This window comes from Podarcis muralis, chromosome 11 (genome assembly GCF_964188315.1).
Source record: "Podarcis muralis chromosome 11, rPodMur119.hap1.1, whole genome shotgun sequence".
Classification (NCBI taxonomy): Eukaryota; Metazoa; Chordata; class Lepidosauria; order Squamata; family Lacertidae; genus Podarcis; species Podarcis muralis.
This window is the reverse complement of record NC_135665.1, coordinates 12,855,157-12,864,104: the sequence shown is the minus strand read 5'-3', so window position 1 is coordinate 12,864,104 and position 8,948 is coordinate 12,855,157. Positions and strand designations below refer to the sequence as shown.

Genomic DNA, 8,948 nt, shown 5'->3' with positions numbered 1-8,948 from the left:
AATACTCGTTTTCCTACAGGGACTGGATAACAGCAACAACAAAAAAGTATTATTTATATTCCACCCATCTGGCTGGGTTTTCCCAGCCACTCTGGGTGGCTTCCAACAGAATATTAACAACACGATAAAATCTCAAACATCAAAAACTTCCCTAAACAGGGCTGCCTTCAGATCTCTTCTAAGAGTCAGATAGTTGTTTATTTCCTTGACATCTGATGGGAAGGTGTTCCACAGGGTGGCGCAACCACGAAGAAGGCCCTCTGCCTGGATCCCTGTAACTTCACTTCTCGCAGTGAAGGAACTGCCAGAAGGTCCTCTGAGCTGGACCTCAGTGTCTGGGCTGAACGATGGGGGTGGAGACGCTCCTTCAGGTATACTGGGCCGAGGCCAATATACCTCGGTCAGCACCAACACTTTGAATTGTGCTAAAACTGTCTGACAGAATGGGTGCGACAAGAAACAAACTATGTTCTCCAACCTAAGAGGTTTAGAGATGCTCTTGTAGTCCAGGAAAATGAGAAGCTGAAACCTGAAGCCTTTAGCAGGCAAATATCTTAGTCCTCATAGGTTTACTTGTTTTATTTTTATTTATGATTTATTAAATTTGTATCCCACCATTCCAAAGAAGCCTGGCATAGCAAACAGCAAACAGTGAAAACATCTTAGAAACAATTGCAATACAGATGAGGACTTGGAAAAATCTCAACTTAAAAGGCTTGTTGAAAGAGGTAGGTCTTGAGTAGGCACCAAAACAACAACAGAGATGGCAGGGAATTTCAAAGGGTGGGTATCACAAAACTAAAGACCCAATTCCTTCACTGCGTGGAAAAGATCTCCTGGTAAGATATTATCTGTAGGAGGCCCTCACCTGCCAAGCACAGTTATCAGTTGGGTATTTCTTGTATTAGATATATATATATATTTGCAAAGAACATTTTTTTTGCAGTCTCCAGTAGCTGTTAGTGGCTTATTAAAACACTTTGATTATAGAAGACATCTTATCTATATAGTATGATGTTGCTCTTTGTATGTATTTTAACCCCACTTTTGCATTTAGACATCTATTCCTGCCTCCAATAAAACTCAGTTAATATTTTTGTTTCACTTACCAAATATAGACACTAGTAATCCATTTTGTTGTAAGAAAGGTTTGTTTTCTACAACCAAAGGATTTAATTCACTCAAAAACGACTTGTGGTCTTTGTCATTCAGTCTGTTGCAAACCTGTTTCAACAGGAACTTGACATCAAAATGAATTGCAGTATCGTGGGCCACATTCTTCAGAGCTTATTAGAATTCATGTTCTAGTTGCTTTGTTTAATAGTCAGGGACAGTCTGGCTTTTAAGAGCCACTGCAGTCTTCCGAACCCATCTTTTCCTTTCCCTAGATGATTTTCTGTTTCTTAAATAATATACCGTAGATTCTCCCCTGGTCCTCAAGCACACTTTCATCTTAAGAGAACGTTGACATGTCCTATTGTAACAAAAAGAATTTTCGAATTCATCTGACATGATGATAATGGAAAACAAATCTATAAGAAACCTGCCATCTTTCCCCTTGGTTTCATTTGTTATGTAAAAATAGGCACGATCTGTGGTGACTGACTATAGCTTTTCCATGTGATCAGGTTAATATCCACATAGTGACTTATACGATAAATCCCTACTAATAACCTCTGCATCGGATATCCCTTGAACTGCACTTTCTAGGGTTTATAAGTTCCAGTGTTTCATAAACTGAGTCCTGAATGTGTTAGTAGTGGTTGCTGAAAGTTTTGGATCTCCTTTTATCTTAGGGGTGGGGAAGCTATGGTTTTCCTGAGGATGCTGGCATCCCTTTAAAAAATCTATTAATACCATTCTGTCTCTCTTATCATTACCTTTTGAAAACCACACGTGAATGGACCCTCCCATTTTTATTTGTTAATATCCCAACAAAGTTAGCACCAAGGGCTATTTCACATTGTACTGCCACGTACAGAACTTTTGATATCTCCACATATCACTTCATATGCAATGCATTTCAGTGGAGTCAGTTCATGCACTCACCCCCCAGTCCTCAAAGGTACAATAGTCAAACAGGAAATTCGGCGGAACAGAGAAGCACGCATCTACGTATATGTAAATATGGTACGATGATTCAAAAGACCACAAGCCCAACTTGAAAACATAATAGAAAACAGTAAGTGATGAACCCAGAGTCTAGAAGTGAGTTTACAGAGTTTTAGTTTGGAATTTCTAGGTTAATCACAAGGCAAACCCAAACCTTTCTAAATTTCAGTTTCAGTTCAGTTAGTTTGGATACCTTGCCCTTTAACATACTAGGTGCATTTCTGGTGGAAAAGACTGCTGCTCTGGCCTTCATTAGTTTCTGCAGCAACAATGGTGGCCGTCAGGATTGCAGAGCATTATGAGATTCTCAGGATACCTGGATTCTTAAAAATCCTGGTGCCTATAACACTGTCCCCCCACTTAACACAGGGGTTATATTGGAAAGTATGGGGGGGGGGAGGTTCCTGTGTATCTGAATTGACAAAAGCCACATTTTGATTAGGTACTTGTGTATCACTTACACTTTGAGGTAAGCCATGTTTTCTTCGCTGAAATGGTTTCAAAATTTCAGAGTTTCCTTTAGCTTATTCATAGTAATGTATGAAAATGCATTTGGAAATGGGGGAAAAAAGAAAAAGAAAAGAAGTACTACCAGATGAATGCCAGTAAATTTAGTGGAGCCCTAAGTTTAAAATATGGCTTTTATTACCACCATACTGTCTTAAAAATACTTCTTACAGCTCATTGCACAACACGAGCCGGGTAACCACATGATTACGAGAAAACAATTTTCATTGCAAAAGTGAACTAGCATGAAAGTTCTGGTACAGAACATCATGTCCAAGGGTGAACTGATACATGGCCAAGTGCTGAAATCCTTATTCAGTGTAGAATTCTGAAATCAATGGCTCTATGATTGCAAGAGAACAGGGGAACTCAACTCTTTTCCAGCACAGGAATAACATAAAAAATAAAGGAATTACCATAGATTGGGAAGGAGTTGTGTGTGAAGGTTTGGACTTAATGACCATGAGGATCTCTCTTACAAGCTGTGTGTGTCACAAGAAGATACAGTAAAGAATTGAATTTAGAATATCATTCTAGAATCCTTAGAGGCAAAAAGCTACTAGCACATTAAGGCTTCAATCCTGGACACATTTAGTGGGAAGGAAGCCCCCCTGAAAACAGTGGAATTTACTTCTGAGCAAACATACAGAGGATTGTACTGCACATCCTCCTCTCATTGCAGAAGAACAAATCTATTATGGATGATAAGGCACCTGGAAAAGACTGCAAAAATCTAACCAAGTACTGTGGAAGCAATGCCAGAAGCAGGCTACACCTGGTTGCAAATTAGCTCACTAGGAATTACATGATGAAAGGGCATTAAGCTTATAACTTTTACAAAATACATTACTCATATCTTCTGGCAAACCACCCACGGATTCTCAGAAGCTTTGTGTCAAAATGTTCAACACTAGTTTTATTATATGGTGTACTTAATCTGCCTTGTGACGGTATAAACTTAACGACATGCAGATAAAATAATTGAATTTCCAGTGGTATTTATGGGACGAACCATAGCTCAGCCGTAGAGCACAAGCTGCACGCAGAAGGTTTCAGATTCAATTTCTGGTATATTTCCAAGTTGGGCTGGGAAAGAACCTGACCTGAAAATGGAACCCTGGAAAAATGGTATCAATCAGTGTTGATGGGTCTGAGATAGATGGACCAATGGTTGGTCTTACTTGGCCCTCAGATAATTTCTCCGCAGCTTGAAAGAGGGAACAGGCATCAAGCTAATCACACTTGATGCAGTGTTCTAGCTACTAAGCTAGATTATAGTTATAACATACCCTGGAAAATAGGGACAGTTGGAGGGTCTGTTATAACTTTCCCCATCATATGCTTTCTGACTTTGATTTATTCATATTTAGTGCCATGTATATTGCACACTGCTATTCTTTATCACTTTAAATGTTTTGCTCTCCACAAAGTATACAAATATATAAACCTCCTGCATTGAACACTGATGATTTTTAGAAATATTTCTGCATTTTGGACCTGCAACTGGAAAAACTGGGCTGTTAAAGAATCTGTTCTTCAAAAGAAAGCACAGGGAGTCTTGTCATACCTTATCAATAAAACTTAATTAAATTCAACTTAATTAAATACCTTAATTGAAACACACCCAAGTAATGGATTTAAGCAACCTCCCCCAATCTACTATCTTTCTGATGTTTTGTACTACAATTCCCACTAGCCTCAGCCAGCATGTCCAGTGCTCAGGAATGGTGGTAGTAATCCACAAACATCTTTAGAGCACTTAGCTGGGAAAGGCTGGGTTTGAAGAATGGATGCATCTTAGCAGGAAGTTTAATCTTGAAGCATGAGCTGACAATTAACTAACAGAGAAAAGGTGGAGGGGGGGGGGAAGAAGACAAAGTGGGACCTGTTGTTAAATGATTGTGACTAAGGAGTGGGCAGGCAATGACTTGCGGTGGGGAAGGGAAGAATAGCACATGGCACGCAAGGAAGAGGACAGGTTGGAAGAGGAAATGTTTTTCTTGGATATGTTATGGTCTACTCGGCTGCCGGTTTATTTATATCATGAAAAGTGATCCAAGCCATTTTCTTCTTGCTCAACGTGCAAAATGACAAATGCAGATGTAGCAAGACCGTTGAGAATGCTGGGAATGCAAATGAAAATGCAGTTCCCCTGAGAACTGATGAGCTGCTCTATGGGGAAATATATTTATATATAAATCTCGCACAAGAACACATACACAGTGTCGGTCTATATGTAGTTTTAAGAATTTGACCCAGTATGTTTTATAGTGGTTTGAGCTAGTATATAAATCTTAAAGTGTAAGTCCACCAGCTGTCATTTCTACCAGCACCCACCCTGTCCCAGAAAAAAAAAAAAATTACACTGGCTGTTGAAATCATCCTGTTGTTTGTTTTAAGCCTTAGCTGAGCACATTTCCCTAACTTCCACTAGTGCACTGGGAATTCTTCTGTTCTGATGTTTGACTAATTCTGGCACTTAAAGGTTATGGGAACTAACATTAAGCTGGGGGGGGGGGTAAATGGCAACAAAAATGTAATGAAATCAGAAGGATTTCTCTCAGCATAGCTGATTAACTGCAACATTGGGTTGAAAGTTAAGTAAACAGAAAGGCATGGGAAAAAACTACATAAGGGAAAGTGGCCAGAGATGGCTATTTTTATCCCCAAAAAACGCTTCCATTGCAAACTGTTGAATTCTGTGCAGTATTTGGAATAGATCCTGTCAAACTGAAACCACAAACACATGCAACACCGCAAGGTAGGAGGAGGAGGAGGAGGCCCTGGGGGGAGTGGGGAGCCTTTGGTCTGTATGGCAGATGTCAGTGGAAGATGGACTTTGCGTTTCTGATGCTGTCAACACATCAGGTTGTAACATTTTTTGATCACCTGCCAACTGTTGCACAAGCATTTAAATCAATAAATAATTTTCTGCAACAGGAAGCATACGTCCATGTTCCCACAATCTTTTAGCAAGTCTTATCCCGTATGTTTCACAGATGTTCCCCTTAAGAGACTGAAAAGCTAGATTCGAGACAAATAAATCTCATGTGTGGCAATTTCCCTTCTAGTGAATAAAATCAGGTCCCTTAACAAATACTCATTTGACATAAACAAACCCTAGACTTTTGAAAAGTTTAATTTTGTTTCAGCTTTTCTTTTTAATAATATCATTATTCACCAGAAGCGGAGGCTTGCAGATGGGATTGTAGTATTATTCAAAATAAATTGTATCTTCCTTTATTTTATTAATTCTATATTGAGGGGCAATCAAAATATGTTTCTATTCCTTATTAAATGGCAAAACATATTGCACTTTACTACTATATTCCGTATCTTCAAACGGCAACATTTTTCGAAGACCTGTTAGAAGTACTAAAGGGGGATTTGCAGCAACAAGATGAGGACAATCTGGATTTGCAGCAACAAGATGAGGATGAGGTCAATTCCAGAACAAGATGATAACTAAGAAAGTTTACATTTTTATTTATTTACATCATTCTTATCTTGCTTTCAAATTCAGGGGACTGTACATGACAACTCCCATTTTTATTTTTATAGGTGGCACTAAGGGGGACCCAATAGCCCCCTAAAAAGTAGCCCAACCCCCACTGCACAGAGCCCTATGTTTTCTAAAAGGAAAAAAAAAAGTTTCACACAGACATTATGCAGAGTGTTTGAGGATCGGAACATTTGCAGGGAAACCAAAATGCTTGTTTAGAAAGCTGTTGTATTACCAACCTTACTGTATGCTTATGAAACATGGACCATTTATAAACACCATCTCCAACTCCTCAAAAGATTCCATCAGTGATGTCTCTAAAAAAATTTACACATCACTTGGGAAGACAGGCACACTAATATCAGTGTACTGGAAAAAGCAAAGATCACCAGTATTGAAGCAATGATTCTTCAACATCAACTTTATTGGACTTGTCATGTTGTGCGGATGTCTGATTATCATCTTCCAAAGCAACTACTTCCATTCCCAACTTTAAAATGGAAAGCGTAATGCTGGTGGTCAACAAAAGAGGTTTAAAGACTGCCTCAAGGCATTTTTTTAAAAAGGCAGTATAAACACTGACAACTGGGAAGCACTGGCCTGCAAGCACTCCAGTTGCAGAACAAAGGTGTCATGGACTTTGAAGAAGTTCGAACTCAGGACACAAGGGAGAAACACCATGATCAACTCCTGCCCATAAACCAATGTCCTCACTGTGGAAGAACATGTGGATCCAGAATTGGGCTCCACAGTCACTTACAGACTCGTTGTTAAAACCATGTTTATAGAAGATAATCTTACTCAGCTGCAAGTGATTGCCAAAGAAGAAGCAGAAAAACTAGAAATTAAAATAAAGATGCAATCCTTAGCATGCTTACTTGAAAGTTACCGTATTTTTTGCTCTATAAGACGCACCAGACCACAAGACGCACCTAGTTTTGGGAGGCGGAAAACAAGAAAAAAATATTCTGAGTCTCAGAAGCCAGAAGAGCAAGAGGGATCGCTGCGCAGTGAAAGCAGCAATCCCTCTTGCTGTTTTGGCTTTTGCGATAGCCGCGCAGCCTGCATTCGCTCCATAAGACGCACACACATTTCCCCTTACTTTTTAGGAGGGAAAACGTGAAGTCTTATAGAGCAAAAAATACGGTAATTCTATCACCATCAATAGGATTTACTTAAGAGAAAATTGGCAGTAGAGAATAGACCATTTGGATGCTTTTCTCTTTTACAAACGAAACATGTGAAACAAAGCTTGCTTGCTTCCCTTTGTTTAGCCTAATATTTTTTCTGGTGATACTACTGAGTTGATCCTCCCAACAACCCTGTGAAAGGTAGGTTAGGCTGAGAGAGAAACCTCAGCCTTAGTTAAACATGAATCAACCAGCTTGTCTTTTTAGACAGAGCATTGACACAATTGAAGAAACAGCAAGAATGTGTTGAATTCCAATTGTATCAGCACTATTAAGTAGGAATGCTATTATTGCGGTGAGCCATGGTGGAAGACCACTTTGCCAAAGAATGATCAACTTGAGAAACTAGATGACTTCAAACCTCAGTTTTAATCATCTGGATCAAATAATGGTTTCTTTAATCAAAGGCAAACCACTGCTTCCTTCAGAGAGCCAGGAACCTTCCTGTGCAAGAAATGTTTAGCAATGAACTTTAGACGGGTCTTCTGGTATGTGAAAATCAACTAGGAAAGGTTTCAGAGCATATATGATGTCTGTACCATTCTGCAGCGTGAGACAGGAAATGCATCCAAACGCATTGAGCTGGTACCTGGAAACTTTTGGCTTGAGCCTTTAAATGCTTGCCAGTGTTTTTGCTTGAGGTCCTTTGCTATTTCCAAAGAACTAGGACTCATTTCAAGCAACAGAATACCCACTCACCCCACAGCTTTGGTGCTACAAGCAAAATCTGTACCCATGCTATGGTTGTTCATACTCCCAGCCTCTGTCTTTGATAACGCATTTTCTGGGATCAATTACTATACTTTTCCGTCTATAAGACTCCCCCAACTATAAGATGCCCCCTGTTTTGGGGGACTCAAATTTAAGAAAATGGCGGTGGTGGTGGTGGGGAGATGGCTCAGAGTTGTTGAGCTTTTTTGAGAGGACTGCCCAGAGTTTTACAGCTTGGGGGGGGGGATTGCCAAAAATCGCTCACATGCAGCATAGACGCTGACAGTCGCTGGCAGCAGACAATTGCCCACTTGCCACAGCGACAGCCAATCGCATACAGACCCTTCCTCAGCAAAAAAATTCTTACCCAACTGAGAAAAGCTGTCCACTGGCAATTGCACACGTTCCCAAAACAGCAGCCACCAATTGTGGCAGCGACAGCCAATCAACAGCAGTGTTTGTTGCAGAAGCCAATCACCAACCCAATTAGAGAAGCAGCAGCCAATCCAGAGCAGCCCTTCTAGCAGTCACCAATCGTCACTGACAAGCTCCTGCTTGCAGCTACAGCCAATCACCCGGCCACCCCATTGACTATCATTGTATAAGACGAGGCAAGTTTTTGAACATAATTTTAGAGTAAAAAAACCCATGTCTTATACATGGAAAAGTATGGTAATATTTCTATTGCATTGCACATTAGAAAACATTCAATGCTCTTCTTAGCTTCTCTGGATATGCTATGCAGATAACTTTAGGAGAGATTTGGTTCTTGATGTCTTTCAAATGTGAAGATAAAACAGAACTGAGCTTATAAATGCACTTTAAAGGTGATTTATGATGTGGAAAGCCAAACTGCATCACAAAAGTTTTCCCCCCAAAAGATCAACTAAGACTAAGTCAGCTTCTTAATAATGTGTGAATATCTC

General features: G+C 39.8%; 1 long non-coding RNA gene across 1 annotated transcript in view; it reads right to left on the bottom strand.

Moving 5' to 3' along the window:
- Nucleotides 1–8,948, bottom strand: part of LOC144329192 (uncharacterized) — a 36,027-nt gene that overhangs the window by 13,370 nt on the left and 13,709 nt on the right. The window lies entirely within an intron of this gene.